The 18,460-nt window shown below is 39.3% G+C and overlaps 1 non-coding gene across 1 annotated transcript; it reads left to right on the top strand.

Moving 5' to 3' along the window:
- The first annotated feature begins 8,304 nt into the window (after positions 1–8,304).
- Positions 8,305–8,377, top strand: TRNAG-ACC (transfer RNA glycine (anticodon ACC)). Its single transcript has one exon. It is a non-coding gene; the product is annotated as a tRNA-Gly (tRNA).
- The last annotated feature ends 10,083 nt before the right edge of the window (positions 8,378–18,460 follow it).

Genomic DNA, 18,460 nt, shown 5'->3' with positions numbered 1-18,460 from the left:
TGGGACAGAATAGAGATTTGAAAACAATAAGCCAGATGACAAGAAATGTGTCTCTTCATGCAGTGGAACAACTAAGTCCGTGTGCCACAGCTACTGAGCCTGCGCTCTAGAGCCTGCGAGCCACAACTACTGAAGCCCATGCACCTAGAGCCTGTGCTCCACAACAAGAGAAGCCACCGCACCGAGAAGCCTGCGCACCACAACAAAGAGTAGCCCCCGCTCGCCGCAACTAGAGAAAGCCTGCACGCAGCAACAAAGACCCAACGCAGCCAAAAAAGAATAAATAAATAAAATAAATTAAAAAAAAGAAAAGAACTCATTAAAAGAAAAGTACTATAGGAAAAAAAAATGTGTTTCTTGTTTTGGTCCTGTCCCCTCATGGGAGAACAGTGGCCTTGTATGTTCACTTCCTGAAAGGACTGGCTTTTTTTCCAGGGAGGACACCAAGTATGCCCTCATCTTAGAGCTGTTCATACTCTCGGCCAGTACAAGACTGGACTAATGCTTTGGGGCAGGTGTGACCGACTGGCTTTGTATGAGTTAAGTAGAAAACTCCAGTAATGACAAGCTGGGGGCAAAAAGCAGTAGTACTATTGTTGTTACTTTCTCAAAGAATCCCCCGACATCAGATATAAATAAGGGTCCCACTTCTTGTCTTCATTCTATGAGTCCTTCTGAATTTGTACAATGGTAGCTAAATCTATAAGGCCAGTTCCATGCCTGCTGCAGAGTTCAATATCACAGCCAACCCGTGAGCCCCAAACCCTGGTTCTGTGATACAACATAATCCTTCTCATAATGTTTTTATTTATATCCCTGAATGTGTCTTCCAATTTTTAAATTTAAGCACCTTCCCCCTTACCTTCCCTAAGCACTTTTTAAGCACATGGGGCTCCTAAACCCCCTTCCGATAGCTCTTGTATTAGTTTTCTATTGCTGTGTAACAAATTGCCAAAACATAAAACAACACCCATTTATTATCTCACTGTTCTGTAGTCAGAAGTCTGGTGGGGGGACTTCCCTGGCGGCACAGTGGTTAAGAATCCACCTGCCAATGCAGGGGACATGGGTTCAAGCCCTGGTCTGGGAAGATCCCACATGCCGCGGAGCAAATAAGCCCGTGCGCCACAACTACTGAGCCTGCGCTCTAGAGCCCGTGAGCCACAACTACTGGGCCCGTGTGCCACAACTACTGAAGCCTGCACGCCTAGAGCCTGTGCTCTGCAACAAGAGAAGCCACCGCAATGAGAAGCCCATGCACTGCAACGAAGAGTAGCCCCCGCTTGCTGCAACTAGAGAAAGCCCGCGCGCAGCAACTAAGACCCAATGCAGCCAAAAATAAATAAATAAATAGGGCTTCCCTGGTGGCGCAGTGGTTGAGAGTCCGCCTGCCCATGCAGGGGACATGGGTTCGCGCCCCGGTCTGGGAAGATCCCACATGCCGCGAAGAGGCTGGGCCCGTGAGCCATGGCCGCTGAGCCTGCGCGTCTGGAGCCTGTGCTCCGCAACGGGAGAGGCCACGACAGTGAGAGGCCCACGTACCGGAAAAAAATAAAAAAATAAAAATAAATAAATAAATAAATTTATTAAAATAAATATAAATAAATAAATAAATTTATTTAAAAAAATGTCTGGTGGGCTTGGCAAGGTACTCACCTTCCGATCTCAAAATGTCAAAATCAAGATGTGAGCAGGGCTTTATTCCTTTCTGGAGACTCTGGGAAAGAATCCACTTATACATTCACCTTTGCTGTTAGTGAAATACAGTTCCTTGTGGTTGTATGGCTGAGGGCTAGTTTCCTGTCTGGCTGTCAGCCTGGAGCCCCTCTCAGCTCCTTAAATTTTCCTTGTTACATTGCTTCTACATCTTCAAAGCCAGCAATGATGCACTGAGTCCTCATGCTTCGAGTCTGTCTCACTTCTCTTTCTGCCTCAGCTCTCCTGCCTCCTACTGGAGAAAGTTCTCTGTAAAGGCTCATGTGATTAGACTGGGCTCACCATATCAAATAGAATAATCTCTATTTTAAAGTTTGCAACTTTAATTACATCGGCGATGTCCCTTTTGACATGTTACATAATATGCTCATAGGTTTTAGGAATTAGGGCTTAGACATCTTTTTGTGTGGGACCATTATGTTTATCAAAGCTTTCATCTCTATTTTCTATGTGGGATATTTTAGAATCATCATTTCCTTTGAAGAAGTGGAAGACAGTTCCACCCCTTTGGAAAAAATAAACTACCAGCCACTATCATGCCCAAAACTCACACAGACATCATGCTTTTAGCTTATGACCTATAAAGTTGTTTGATTCTGGCATCAAACTTAGTAAAATTCGTTTGGTGGATTTAGGATTTGATATAGCCGAATACTGACACACCATTAGGTGGCACTTGATTAGAAAACTTGCTTCTGTCTGAGTTTTTCCAAGGTAGCAATCTGCAAGATGGAAAGGAAACTCTGATGTAGATGCGGGGGGCGGGGGGGGGGGGGCGGGTAGAGTTGGGGAAAGCATCCTTAGCGATTACAGAAAAATCCTTAAAAACTCTCCAAAACTTGAATGTAATTTGTATATTCAAGCCGATTTTAGAGAATTTAATTATTGCTTAGCAAATGTAAATGGAGTATTTAAAATCTTTTACACATGATAGTTTTAAAAAATCCTGGGGTCAAAAAATTACCTCTAATATATTTTTATTGCCTGCAGCATTTGTTCTCTGTTAACGATGAGCAAATATTTGTAGAACACTTAACATATGCAGGGAAGGCGCATAATGAGCACCACTATGTCCTCCTATTTACCTTTGGCCCATATTTTGCACCAAGCTGTGTTTCTCTGAAACAGCACTGTCCAACAGAAATAGAATGCCAGCCATATATGTAATTTTTCACAGTTTTTTTGAGATATAATTTACATACCATAAAGTTCACATGTTAAAGCATATGATTCAATGTTTTTTAGTATATTTATAGAGTTATGCAATCATGTAATCTAATTTTAGAAGTTTTCATCATCCCCAACAGAAAACTTGTACCCATAAGCAGTCACTTCCCATTCTCCCCTACACTTAGGCCTAGTCCACTGCTCATCTACTTTCAATCTCTACAGAATTTCCTATTCTGGACTTTCTGTATCAATGGGGTCATATAATATGTGGTGTTCTGTGATGGCTCTTTCACTTAGCATAAATATTTTGAGGTTCATTCATGTCGTAGCATCTATCAGTACTTGATTCCTTTTTATGGCCGAATAATATTCCATTGTATGGATATAGCATATTTGTTTATCCATTGATCAGTTGATGGACATCTGAGTTGCTTCTGATTTTTGGCTATTTTGAATAATGCTGCTCTGGAGCATTCTTTGTGTGGAACGTGTTTTTATTTCTTTTGGACAGTTATGTAGAAGTGAAATTGCTGGGTTAGACGATAACTTCACGTTTAGCTTTTTTTTTTTTTTTTTTTTTTTGCGGTACGTGGGCCTCTCACTGTTGTGGCCTCTCCCGTTGCAGAGCACAGGCTCCGGACGCACAGGCTCAGCGGACACGGCTCACGGGCCCAGCCACTCTGTGGCATGTGGGATCTTCCCGGACTGGGGCATGAACCCATGTCCTCTGCATCGGCGGGCGGACTCTCAACCACTGCGCCACCAGGGAAGCTCCACGTTTAGCTTTTTGAGCAACTGCCTGACTGTCAAAAATGGCTGTACCATTTTATAGTATCAACATATATGTAATTTAAAAAATAGCTTTATTGGGGTATAACTGATTTACAATGAAATGTACCTATGTACCTATATGAAATATTTAATTTGATAAGTTTTGACATATATATATACCTGTAAAGCCATAACAACAATCAATATAATGATCATATCCATCACTACAAAATTTCCCTCATGCCTTTTTGAAATCCATTCTTCCCATCCCTCCCCACGCCATTACCCTATTATTCCCAAGCAAACACTGATCTGATTTCTGTCACTATGGTTAGTTTGCATTTTATAGAATTTTACATAAATGGAATCACACAACATGTACTCCTTTTTGTCTGGCTTTTTTCAGTGAGCATACTTATTTTAAGATTCATCCATGTTGAATAGATCAATAATTTATTTATTTTTGTTGATGAGTAGTACTTATAGATATATATAAATTTGTTCATTCATTCACCTATTGATGGATATTTGGGTTGTTTCTAGTTTAGGGCTATTACAAATAAAGCTGCTATGAACATTCATGTACCAGTCTTTATATGGACATACTCTTGCATTTTGGCAGGGTAAATATCTGAATGGAGAGTCTGGATTATGTGGTAGGTATATATCCTACATTTTATGAAACTTCTAAACTCCTTTCCAAAGTGGTTGCACCTTTTTTTTTTTGCACTACGCGGGCCTCTCACCACTGCGGCCGCTCACGTTGCGGAGCACAGGCTCCGGATGCGCAGGCTCAGCGGCCATGGCTCACGGGCCAAGCCGCTCCAGGGCACGTGGGATCTTCCTGGACCGGGGCACGAACCCGTGTCCCCTGCAGCGGCAGGCGGACTCTCAACCACTGCGCCACCAGGGAAGCCCTGGTTGCACCATTTTATATTCCAACCAGCTGTGTATGAGAGTCCCAGTTCCTCCACATCTTCACGTATACTTGATATGGTCAGTTTTAAAAATTCTATTGATTCTAGGGGCTTCCCTGGTGGCGCAGTGGTTAAGAATCCGCCTGCCGATGCAGGGAACATGGGTCCGAGCCCTGGTCCGAGAAGATCCCACATGCCACAGAGCAACTAAGCCCGTGCGCCACAACTACTGAGCTTGTGCTCTAGAGGCCGTGAACCACAACTACTCAGCCTGTGTGCCACAACTACTGAAGTCCATGCGTCTAGGGCCTGTGGTCTGCAACAAGAGAAGGCACCACAATGAGAAGCCTGTGCACCGCAACAAAGAGTAGCTCCCGCTTGAGGCAACTAGAGAAAGCCTGTGTGCAGCAACGAAGACCCAACACAGCCAAAAATAAATAAATTAAAAAAAAAATTCTATTGATTCTAATAGGTGTGAAGAGGTATCTATTTCTGATTTTAATTTGCATTCTCTTAATTACCAGTGATGCTGAGCATCTTTTCATGTGCTTATTTGATGAAGTGCGTGTTCAGATATTTCTCTATTTATAAAAATGGCTTTTTTATTGAGCATAACAAAGAGCTTGTTATATATTCTTGATGCAAGTCCTTTATCAGATATGTGTTTTGAAAATATATTTTTCCATTCTGGGGCTTATCTTTTCATTCTCTTAACAGTGTCCTTTGAAGAGCAGAGCTTTTTAATTTTTTTTTTAATATTTTGGCTGTGCAGCTTGTGGGATTTCAGTTCTCTAACCAGGGATCGTATAAGGGCCATGGCAGTGACAGCACCAAATCTTAACCACTAGGCCACCAGGGAACTCCCAGAACTTTTAATTTTGATAAAGTCCAAATTATTGATTTTCCTTTTGGGGATTATGCTTATGGTGTCGTACCTAAATTTTTTTCTTTGTATAATTGACCACAACGATTTTCTCCTGTTTTTTTTGTAGAAGTTTCATAGTTTTAGGCTTTATATATAGGTAAATGGCAAATTTTGAGATAATTTTTGTGTACGAGATATGCAAGATATAGATTGTGAGATATGGATTGAAGGTTTTTTAATTTTTCTTTTTTGGTTTGTTTGTTTGGTTTTTTGGCATAGGACTATCTATGGTGCTACTTATTCCAGCCCCATTTGTTGAAAAAACCTATTCTTTCTCCACCAAATTGCTTTTGGACTTTTAACAAAAGTCTGTTGCCATAGAAATAAAATTTCAGAAATAAACATGTACAATTATCATCATTTGTTTTTTGACAAGGGTTACAAGATAATTTACTATTTGTTGAGAGAATAATCTTCTCAACAAATAGTGCTGCAACAACTGGATATTCATATATAAAGAATGAAGGTGAAGCCCCTACCTCACACCATACACAGAAATTAACTCAAAATAACTCATAGACCTAAATGTAAGAGCTAAAACTATAAAAAGCTTATAAGAAAATGAAAAGTAAATATTTGTGACCTTGGGTTAGGCAATAATTTCTTAGGTATGACACCAAAAGCACAAGTGACAAAAGAAAAAAATAGATAAATTGGGCTACATCAAAATTAGAATCTTCTGGGAATTCCCTGGCAGTCCAGTGGTTAGGACTCCAAGTTTCCACTGCAGGGGCCACGGGGTTTGACCCCTGGTTGGGGAACTAAGATCTGGCAAGCCATGCAACTTGGTCCCCCAAAAAATCAAAATTAGAATCTTCTGTGCTACAAATAATGCCAACAAGAATGTGAAAAGACAACCTACAGAATGGAAGAAAAAATGTGCAGATCATATTTCTGAAAAGGAATTTCACCCAGAATATACGAAAAAAATTTACAACTTAATAACAAGACATAAGCCAATTAAAAAATGGGCTAAAGGGCTTCCCTGGTAGCATAGTGGTTAAGAATCTGCCTGCCAATGCAGGGGACACGGGTTCAAGCCCTAGTCTGGGAAGATCCTACATGCTGCAGAGCAATTAAGCCCGTGTGCCACAACTACTGAGCCTGTGCTCTAGACCCCACGAGCCACAACTACTGAAGCCCGCATGCCACAACTGCTGAAGCCCATGAGCCTAGAGCCCGTGCTCTGCAACGACAAGCCACCACAATGAGAAGCCTGCGCACCACAACAACGAACAGCCCCTGCTCGCCCCAACTAGAGAAAACCCCTACTCAGAAACGAAGACCCAATGCAGCCATAAATTAATTAATTTAAAAAAATGAGCTAATGATTTGAAAATATATTCATCTAAAGAAGATTTATAAATGGTTGATAACACATGAAAAGATGCTCAACATCATTAATCATTAGGGAAATGTAAATCAAAACCACAATGAGATACGACTTCACACCTACTAGGATGGCTATAATAATAAAAACAAAACTGAAAAACAACAATAACCAGAAAATTAAAAATGTTGATGAGAATGTGGAGAGATTGGAAATCTTGCACATTGCTGCTGGGAATGTAAAATAGCTAAGCCACTGTGGAAAACATTTTGGGGGTTTCTCAAAAAATACAATTACCGGATGATCCTGTAATTCTACTCCTAGGTATATATCCAAAGCAATTGAAAACAGGAACTCAAACACATTCTTATATGATAATAATTACTGTAGCATTATTCACAATATCCAAAAGGTAGAAAGAATTCAAGTGTTCATCAAGAGGTGAATGGGTAAACAAGAGGTGGTATAGACATATAGTGGAATAGTATTTAGCCATAAAAAGGAATGACAGCTAATACGTGCCATACCATGGATAAATTTTGAAAACATTATGCTAAGTGAAATAAACCAGAGATAAAAAGGCAAAAAATGTATGATTTCACTTGTATAAAATATCTAAAATGGGCAAATTAATTGCAAGAGAAAGTATATTAGAGGTTGCCAGGGGCTGGGAGCAAGGGGAATGGGATTTTATTGCCTAATGGGTACAGAGTTTCTGACTGGGGTCATGGAAAAGTTTTGGAAATAGATAGTGGTAATGGTTGCAAAACATTGTGAATGTAATTAATGCCACTAAATTGTATACTTAAAATGGCATATTTTATGTTATATATATTTTACCACAATTAAGAAAAAAGATATACCACTTCACTTTTATTACAATGGATATAATAAAGACAAGCAATAACAAGTGTTGGCAGGATATGGAGAAACTGGAACCTTAATATAACGCTGGTGGGAATGTAAAAGTTTTTGGCTGTTTTGGGAAACAGTTTTGCAGGTCCTTTAAAAAGTGAAATATGTTCAATAATTACACCCCCTACATATATATCCAAGAGAAATGAAAACATATGTACACAAAAATTTGTACACAAATGTCCATGGCAGCACTATTCATAGTAGCCAAAAAGTAGGAACAACCCGGTGTCCATCAACTGATGAATGAATAAAGAAAATGTGATATATCCTCATGATACAATATTATTCAGCAATCATAAAGAATGGAGTACTGATGCATGGTATAATATAGATGGACCTTGAAAAAATTATGCAAAGTGAAAGAAGACAGCCACAGAAGATCAAATATTATATGATTTTGTTTATGCCAAATGTCCAGAATAAGCAAACCTGGAGAGACGAAAGTAGATTAGTGGTTGCTTAGGGTTAAGGGGAAGGTGGCAGGGGAAATGGGGAGTGATTGCTAATAAGTAGAGGGTTTCTTTTTCAGTGGACAAAAATGTTCCATAGATGGGAATTCCCTGGTGGTCCAATGGTTAGGACTCTGCACTACCACTGCAGGGGGCACGGGTTCAGTCCCTGGTCAGGGAACTAAGATCCTGCATGCTGTGCTGTGTGGCCAAAACAAAACAAAACAAAAAACAAAAAAAATTTCCATCGATAGCAGGGATCACTGCATAACCCTGTGAACTTACTAAAAAACAATGAACTGTACATTTTAAATGGGTGAAGAGTATGGCTTGTAAATTATATTTATAAAGCTGTTAAAGAATCACTGGTCCGTATCCATATGGTTCTATTTCTGGACTCTGCTCCATTTATCTGTCAATCTTTATGCCAGTGCCACCCTGTCTTGATTACTGTGGCTTTAGAATATGTCTTGAATCAGGTAAAGTAAACCCTCTGACTTTGCTCTTCTTTTTCAAAGTTGTTTTGCCTATTCTAAGTCCTGTGTATTTCCATACAAATTTTAGAATCAGCTTGTCAGTTTGCATAAAAAAGAGTACTGGATTTTTTATTGTGATTGAATAGCTTCTATAGATCAACTTGGGGACAATTGATATCTTAACAGTGTTTTCTTCAACCCATGAAGGTCTATCATTTATTTTTATTTAGGTCTTCTTTAATTTCTCTCAGCAGTGTTTTCTAGTTTCCAGTGTAAAGGACTTTCACATATTTTGTCAGATTTATCCCCAAGTATTTCACATATTTTATGTTTTAGTAAGTGACATTTTATTAATTTTAAATTCTCATTTTCACTGTTAGAATACAGAAATGCAATTTTTATATATTAATCTTGTATCCTTCAACTTCGCTAAACCCACTTAATAGTTTCAGTTGCTTTTTTTCTAATTCCATTGGATTTCTACATAGACAATTGTATTGTCTGCAAATAGACAGTTTTACTTCTCCAACCTGGCTGCTTTCTTTCTTTTTTTCTTGCCTGACAGCAGTGGCCAGTACCTCTAATATAATATTGAACAGAAATGGGGAGAGCATTATATCCTTATCTTGTTCCTGATCTTAGGGGGAAACTATTCAGTTTTTCACCATTAAATGTGACGCTAACTTAGGGTTTCTGTAGATTCTCTTTTTCATGTTGAGGAAGTTCCTTTCTATTCCAAGTCTAATGAGAAGTCTGTTTGTTTTTAAATTTATTTCATTTATTTATTTTTGGCTGCGTTGGGTCTTCATTGCTGTGCGCGGGCTTTCTCTGGTTGCAGCGAGAGGGGGCTACTCTTTGTTGCGGTACGTGGGCTTCTCATTGCGGTGGCTTCTCTTGTTGCGAAGTATGGGCTGCAGGCACGTGGGATTCAGTAGTTGTGGCATGCGGGCTCAGTAGTTGTGGCTCACGGGCTCTAGAGCACAGGCTCAGTAGCTGTGGCACACGGGCTTCGCTGCTCCGCGGCATGTGGGATCTTCCTGGACCAGGGCACGAACCCGTGTTCCCTGCATTGGCAGGCGGATTCTTAACCACTGTACCACCAGGAAAGTCCCCCAAGCTGCTTCAAGCTTTTGATTACTGTCCAGAGTTCTGAAAAAGTTGATTCTGACAGTTTTTGCCAGTTTTTAAGTGCACTTTTAGCGCAGAAGAATTTAGGTGTTCCTTACTCTGTTATTTTCACTGATGTCTCTCATCTAAGTTCTTAAAATCTGGTTTGCTTGCAACCCTACTCTTCCAATCAGTAGTCACATAATGCTAGTAGCTACCATGTTGGACAGTGCAGGTGTATAAGAAAATTTCTAAGCAGAGTTATTTAAAGGAATATAAATGAAAAATGAGGTCTTGGGGATTTCCCTGGTGGTCCAGTGGGTAAGACTCCATGCTCCCAAATTAGGCGCCCGGGTTTGATCCCTGGTCAGGGAACTAGATCCCACATGCATGCCGCAACTAAAAGCGTTCACATGTAGCAACTAAAAGTCCGCATGCCACAACTAAAAAGATCACACATGCCACAACAAAGATCCCATGTGCCGCAAGTAAGTCCCAGTGCAGCCAAAATAAATAAATAAATTTTAAAAATATTTTTTAAAGAAAGAAAAATGAGGTCTTTAGTTGCTTTCTTATACCTTGCCATGAAATGATTTTCGTGGCAAGGTGAGGACACTATGAACCATAGATTGCAAATAATGATAGCTACCACTTCTTAAGCACTTTACTTAATGCCAGATAACATTTAAAGACTTACATGTATTAACACTTTTATTCTTTATAACAACCTAATGGAATAGGTATTATTGTACTTTAATAACACAGAAAGCAAAACATCAAGAAGTTAAGCAACTTACCCAAAGTCTCACAGCTAAAAAATGGTAGACCCAGCATTCAAACCTTGAAAGTCTGTTTTAAAGCTCATGCTGTTAACCACCGCTCCATGCTACTTAGTAGACCTTAAAGGAGGAATTCAGAGAAAAATTATTTTGGCCAAGGGAGGACAGGGTGGGGAGGAAACAGTACTATACAGAATATTAAAAAAAAAAAGTCTAAAATACATTTACAAGAAAACAAACTCACATTTTTATTGAGGGCTATATACCTGCACCTAGCACTTTGATACTTAGTAAGCAGTCAGTGAATATTTGTTGAATAACTAACTACTGCATATTTATACATTGTGCTAGGTCTTTACAAATGTCTCACTCCAAGTCATTTTAAAGAAGAGACACTGAAGCTCAGAATGGTGGAATCATTTTCCCCCTCACTTGCTAGGCAGTGCAGGGATTAGACTAGAGCTCAGTCCTCAAATTCCAGGTCTCCTACACTTTAGCTTTTTCTGAGTTCAAAAAGGATCAAAGTTACAAAGGATAAAAACTTACACCAGATTACACGATCACGTTTCATTTATGTGCATGTAGATAATGTGACTGGGGAGGGGGAGAGAAGACAGTCCAACTGGGGCAACCTGGGTACTCTTTTCTCTTGCTTGCTTAGGGGACAGACTTCTAAGAATGGAGCTACATAGATAGGCAGGAAGAGTTCCAGTATGGAGAATGTGAGCGGAAGTATAACCACATAGTAACAATTATAGTTGTTCTAGCAGCTAAAATCCTTGGTGACCCTGCCATCTCTAAGTAACTCACTGAGGAGATCTGGAGAAGTGAGAAAAGCCTTCCCTGAGCAAACATTTATTGAGCATGCACTATGTGGCAGTGGATAGTCCTGCTTTAGAAGAAGACATAGACACCAATAAAAATTATGATACATTATGATTGTAAAAACTACAATAAAAATATGCAATGTACTTTGAGAGAAAAAAGGTTGGAGCAGCAACTAATTGCCTGAGAGGTTTAGAGAAAACTTTTTAAAGGATTTGACTTTTGAACTGGATCTTTAAACTTGAGTAGTTACAGTATGAAAAGAGGAATCCAGATGGAGGCATGAGTGTAGTTATAAGGTACGTTTGGGCTGCAGTGAAGGGTTATGAAGAGGGATGGCAGTAGGAAGGCTGTTACAGTGGTTAAGGGGTGGATGGTCAAGGAATTTAAACAGACCAGGGAACATGACTGTGTGTCTTCTTTAGCAAGGCATGCCCCATGGTGAGGGAGGATGACTAATGAAGGGGAAGAACTAGAGTTGGGCAAATAAGTTAGACATGATAAAGGTCTAAATTACACCTGAGAGAATGAGGAGGTGAGGAAGAGATTTAGGAGAGGTAGAACTGACAGAACTTGGTGATCAATTAGATAAATGGGTGAGGAAGGGAAAAGTCGGGAAGAATTACTTCTATTAATGAAGATGGAACAAGTAGGAAGAATAGACTGGGCTGGGGAGTTCAAGAGAAGTTGAGTTCTGTTTTGATAATCAACTTGTCTTTAGAATATCCCAAGGGGTTGACCCGTAGGTTTTGAGCCTAAAGCTTGAGAGGAGATCAGGGTTAGAAACAGAGATTTGGGAGTAATTAGATGATAGGTGAATTTGTGGCAGTCAAATTGGACACCTAGGAGGAGCTGATAGAGTGACAAAAAGCTTGTGGGGGTGGAGGCTCCTTGACACTGAAGAAAAGGACAGAGGTGTTCCTAAAGCAGGCTAAAAAGAGGCTGTAAAAGAGGCAATATAATGAGGAAAAAGTGGTTTTCTGAAAGTCAAGGGAATAAGAGGTCTCAAGAGAGTGTGGTTCTCCAAGTCAGATGCTGAGAGAAGATGAGATAGGATAAGGATTGAAAACTGGCCATTAGATTTGACAATTAGGAATTTTCTGATGATCAGGAGAAGGGATGCTTCAGAGAAGGCAGAAGCAGTTTGCAGTGGGTTTAGGAGTCTGGATGGGAAGAGGTCTGGTTGGTGTTTGCAGAGGTGAATATTCCAATTGCCAGGTGGGTTAGGGGATGAGGAGAGGGTGTTCCATACTCAGAAGAGGAGACTGGAGGTTGTGGTAGCCCCAAGAAACCCTGCAGCAGCCCAGGACTGGCTAATTTTGTCATGGAATTCATGCAAAAATTACTTTGAAGTAAATTTATATGTGGTTTTGTATCATGTGGTCTTTTATCTTCTTCATGAGATGCTGCCATCAATCAAATTGAAAAGGTTTTCAATAGCCAAGACATGGAAACAATACAAGTGCCCCATCTGTGTATTCCATACACAATGGAATATTACTCGGCCATAAAAAAGAATGAAATATTGCCATTTGTAGCAACATGGATGGACCTAGAGAATATTATACTTAGTGAAATAAATGAGACAGAGAAAGATGAATACTATGCGATATCACTTATATGTGGAATCTAAAAAATAATACAAATGAAATCTATATACAAAACAGAAACAGACTCACAGACACAAAGCAAATTTATGGTTATCTAAGGGGAAATGTAGGGAAGGGGAAATTAGGAATATGGGATTAACAGATACCAACTACATAAAACAGATAAGCAACAAAGATTTACTGTACAGCACTGGGAATTATATTCGATATCTTGTAATAACCTAAAAAGGAAAATAATCTAAAAAAATAAAACTGACTCACTTTGCTGTACACCTGAAACTAATATAATATTGTAAATCAGCTATACTTCAATTTAAAAATTTTATTAGGTTTTCCTACTTAAGTACTTTATATTCTTCAAACATTAGGACAGATTTCAACCATACAGAAATATTGAAAATTATACAACAAACATCCAACTATTTACTACCTATATTACCACATATATTTACTACCTAGATTCTACAATTAACATTTTGTTGTATTTGCCTTATCACTTATCTACCCATCTTACCATCCCTCTTTCCATTCATCTTATTATTTGATGCACTTCATTGCAAGTTAAAGACATCAATACACTTCATAATCTATCAATATGCATATCATTAACTAGACTTCAACATTAGCTTAGTTTGTGTGTGTGTGAGATTTAAAAATCATGCAACTTAAGTGGGACATTCTCTGAGTTTTGGCAAATGCATATACCTGTGTAACCCCTATGATGACATCACCATTAGCTTAGAAAGTCCTCTCATTTCCCTTCGCAGTCAGTTTCCCTTCCCTCCTCTCCCACAAAGCAGCACTTGTTCTGGTCTTTCTCACTGTAGGTTGGTTTTACCTGTTCTAGAACTTCACATACTGGGAATCTTACAGTATGCACTCTTTCGTATTTGGCTTCTTTCACCCAGTTAAAGTGTTTTTGAGATTGATTCATGTTGTATTAGCAGTAATTTCCTTCTCTTGCTGAGTATTATTCCATCGTTTGAATATATCACACTTTATATCTTTTCTCCTGCTGTTGGACAACTACCCAGTTTCTAGCTTTTGGCAACAACGAATAAAAAGACTATAAATATTCGAATTCAAGTCTTTATGTGGACATATGCTTTCACTTCTCTTGCATAAATACCAGGAGTGGAATGGCTGGAGTCAAAGAATAGGTGTGTTTAACTTTATAAGAAACTTCCATGCCTTTTCCCAAAGTGGTTGTTCCATTTTACACTCCAACTGGCAATGCTGCTTCACATCCTCTCCAACATTTGGTGTTGTCACTTAAATTTTAGTCATTCTAATGCAGTATCTCACTGAGGTTTTAATGTTCATTTCTCTCATGACTAATGATGTTGAATACTTATCATGTGCTTAGTGGCTATTCATATATTTTATTTTGTCTTTTCATTACTGAATTAGAGTTTTTTTTGTTTTTGTTTTTTTTTGCGGTACGCGGGCCTCTCACTGCTGTGGCCTCTCCCGTCGCGGAGCACAGGCCCTGGACGCGCAGGCTCAGCGGCCATGGCTCACGGGCCCAGCCGCTCCACGGCATGTGGGATCTTCCCGGACCGGGGCACGAATCCGTGTCCCCTGCATCGGCAGGCGGACTCTCAACCACTGCGCTACCAGGGAAGCCCTGAATTAGAGTTTTTAATATATTCTGGATATAAGTTCTTTTTTAGACATTATATGTGTTGCAACTATTTTATCCTGGCCTGTGGCTTGTTTATTCATATTCTTAATGGTGTCTTCTTTTAAAAAAAATTTAATCAATTAATTTAAACATCTTTATTGGAGTATAATTGCTTTACAATGTTGTGTTAGTTTCTGCTGTATAACAAAGTGAATCAGCTATATGTATACATATATCCCCATATCTCCTCCCTCTTGCGTCTCCCTCCCACCCTCCCTCTTAATGCTGTCTTCATGAACAAATAGTTAAAATTTTTTTGGAATTCGATTTATCAGTATTTTTTCTTTCGTGGTTAGCGCTTTCAAAGTCCTCTCTAAGAAACTTCTGCCTACCCCCAAGATGTTAAAATAGTCTCCTGTTTTCTTCTAGGAGCATAATCATTTTCGCTTTTATGTTATGGTCGTGATCCATCTTTATTTTTTATGTATGGTATAAGGTAAGGGGCCAAAGGTTCATTTTTCCCCATAAAGATATCAAGTTGTACATGAATGGACCTAGAGATTGTCATACTGAGTGAAGTCAAACAGAGAAAGACAAATATCATGATATCGTGTATATGTGGAATCTAAGAAAAAGGGTACAAATGAACTTATCTACAAAACAGAAATAGAGTTACAGTTGTAGAAAACGAATTTATGGTTTCTAGGGGGTAAAGGGGTAGGGATAAAATGGGAGATTGGGATTGACATATAAACATTACTATATATAAAATAGATAACTAATAAGGACCTATTGTATAACACAGGGAACTCTACTCAATACTCTATAATGGCCTATATGGGAAAAGAATCTAAAAAAGAGTGTGGATGTATGTATGTGTATAACTGATTCACTTTGCTGTACACCTGAAACTAACATAACATTGTAAATCAACTATACTCCAATAAAAAGTAAAAATAAAATCAAGTTGTAATAGCATTGTCTATTGAAAAGATTTTCCTTTTCCCATTGGGTTGCTTTGGTGTTTTTGTAAAATATCAAACTACTTCACATTTAAATTTATTGTACTATTTAGAAAATGTTTTTACTCTCATATTCTCTTAACACTGTCTCACTGGGGGTGGATATATTTTCCTCCTTTTGAGCTGAGAAAACCAAGGCTCAGGGCAGTTCAAGAACTTGACCAAGGGGACACAAAGCGAAGGACGTGCACATAGAACTATTACTGAATCATAAAGAAATTGTTTACATTTTAAACCTACTTTATCCAGTGGAAATATTATTAAATGGACACTTTTTCTGAAGGTAATGGAGTAACAGAAATAAGTGCATATTTTTATATTTCAGCACTCCTGGTATTATCAGACTGCAAGCCAAACATATACTTTCTCTGTAGGCTTGTGTATGTCTAAGACAATCTATATTATGCATCTCTTTCTGAAAAGGTAAAGAATTACAATACTTGCTTTGCAAAATGGGTAAGAATAATAGTTTTTAGCCAAGGGTGCTTGGACTTTATTTAAGATAAAGAATGTATTTCTCTCACCCTGATCTAAAAAGAAAGTTACTCTTCTCTGATTCGAGGAAATAAAGCAGTACATAAAGGTACATATCATGTAGATATAAAAACTAGGAAGAAACTCAATAGCCACTCTTGCTCTTTTTCTTTCTCTCCTACTCTGCTATACTAATACTTGGGCATCCAGCCTGTCTCCAAATGTTTGGTACCACCTTCTTTTCCACCTCATGGAAGCAGTTTTCAAGCAAAATTGATCACTCGCTGAGACTAGGCCAACTTCAATGTTCTAACTCTCCAGACCACCTAGGCTCACCCTTGAAGTATCAGTCTCCTGTGCCCACCTGATTTACCCAACTGTAACACACAAATGAATGGCCTCAGTCTTTGTGGCTCACTCCTCTGGTAAGAACCCTCTTTTCCCACATTCAGAGAGGCAACCTTGTTAAAACCACTAGTACATATTTTAGGGATGTCATAACCAAAGCATCTACATTTTGTGAATTACACAGAATAAGAGGGTTACACAACTATTTGAAGGGAACCTGAGGTCAGAATCCATGTCTTTTTTTAAAAAATATAAATTTATTTATTTATTTTTTGCTGCATTGCATTGGGTCTTCTTTGCTGTGCGTGGGCTTTCTCTAACTGTGGTGAGCGGGGGCTACTCTTCGTTGTGGTGTGCGGGCTCCTCATTGCAGTGGCTTCTCTTGTTGAGGAACACGGGCTCTAGGTGCACAGGCTTCAGTAGCTGTGGCTTGCGGGATCTAGAGCGCAGGCTCAGTACTTGTGGCGCACGGGCTTAGTTCCTCCATGGCATGTGGGATCTTCCTGGACCAGGGCTCAAACCTATGTCCCCTGCATTGTCAGGCAGATTCTTAACCACTGCACCACCAGGGAAGCCCAGAATCCATGTCTTCTTGACAACTTCATTATTCTTCCCCCATCCTATATGTCTTCCCTCAACTATCTGTTAAACCAGGATGAGATAAAGTGGAACTAGGTTAACTACTCTTCATTCCAAGATGGAAAAACTTAGGTCAGAGAGGAGATTGCCTAACAACCAATTAAAGGCAGTTTTCCTGAGACCCAGTCAACTAGGCTAGCCATTATTTTCCCTTTGTCTTTTACCAAAACTAAAAAAGTATGCCATAAACCCAAGAACAAAATACACAACCTAATGACTTTTTTTAACACAAGAAAAGTTATGTGGGACTTCCCTGGTGGTGCAGTGGTTAAGAATCCGCCTGCCAATGCAGGGGACACGCGTTCGAGCCCTGGTCTGGGAAGATCCCACATGCCGCGGAGCAACTAAGCCCGTGCGCCACAACTACTAAGCCTGTGTTCTAGAGCCTGCGAGCCACACCTACTGAGCCTGTGCGCCACAACTACTGAAGCCCGCACGCCTAGAGCCCGTGCTTTGCAACAAGAAAAGCCACTGCAATGAAGAAGCCCGTGCGCCACAAAGAAGAGGAGCCCCCGCTCGCCGCAACCAGAGAAAGCCTGCGCAAAGCAATGAAGACCCAACACAGTCAAAAAAAAAAAAAAAAAGTTACATGATCTGTGTGCATGTTAATTACTACCAGTAGGCATACTTTAGAACCTGCTATAAATAGCAACTGTCATAAAAGTTTAGCTGGTGAGTGGCACTTGATCAATAGCCTTGGGGTAAGGGATTTTCTTATCAAAAAAAGAATAAGAAAGGTTTATTAGTGTCTCACCTACTGATCTAAGAGAAAGATATTCTGCAGTAGTTTTAATATGATACTCTAGCACTTAAACTAATTGTCCTTGAGAGTCAAAGTTGGAGGACTCAGACTTCCTGATTTCAAAACTCAAAGCTCCAGTAATCAAGACAGTCTGGATTGGCATAAGGATAACATACAGACATATAGATCAATGGAACAGAGTCCAGAAATAAAACCTTACATTTATGGTCAATTAATTTTTGACAAGGGTACCAAGACAATTCAGTAGTGGATAAAAGTCTTTTTAATAAGGTACAGGGAGGACTTCCCTGGTGGTCCAGTGGTTAAGACTGAGCTTCCACTGCAGGGGGCACGGGTTCGATCCCTGGTCAGGGAACTAAGATCCCACATGCCACAAGGGGTGGCCAAAAAAAGTAAATTAAAAAAAAGAAAAAAAAAAAGGTACAGGGACAACTGGATAGCCACAAGTAAAATAATTTAGACCTCCCAACTCAAATATATACGAAAATAAACTTGAAATGGATCAAAGAGTTAAATGTAGGAGCAAAATCCATAAAACTCTTAAAAGAGAATATAGATGTAATTCTTCATGACCTTGGATTAGGCAATGGCTTCTTA

The sequence above is a fragment of the Lagenorhynchus albirostris genome, chromosome 16 (assembly GCF_949774975.1).
Source record: "Lagenorhynchus albirostris chromosome 16, mLagAlb1.1, whole genome shotgun sequence".
In the NCBI taxonomy this organism is placed as follows: domain Eukaryota; kingdom Metazoa; phylum Chordata; class Mammalia; order Artiodactyla; family Delphinidae; genus Lagenorhynchus; species Lagenorhynchus albirostris.
The sequence above is the reverse complement of the archived record's forward strand: the minus strand, read 5'-3'. Positions and strand labels throughout refer to the sequence as shown.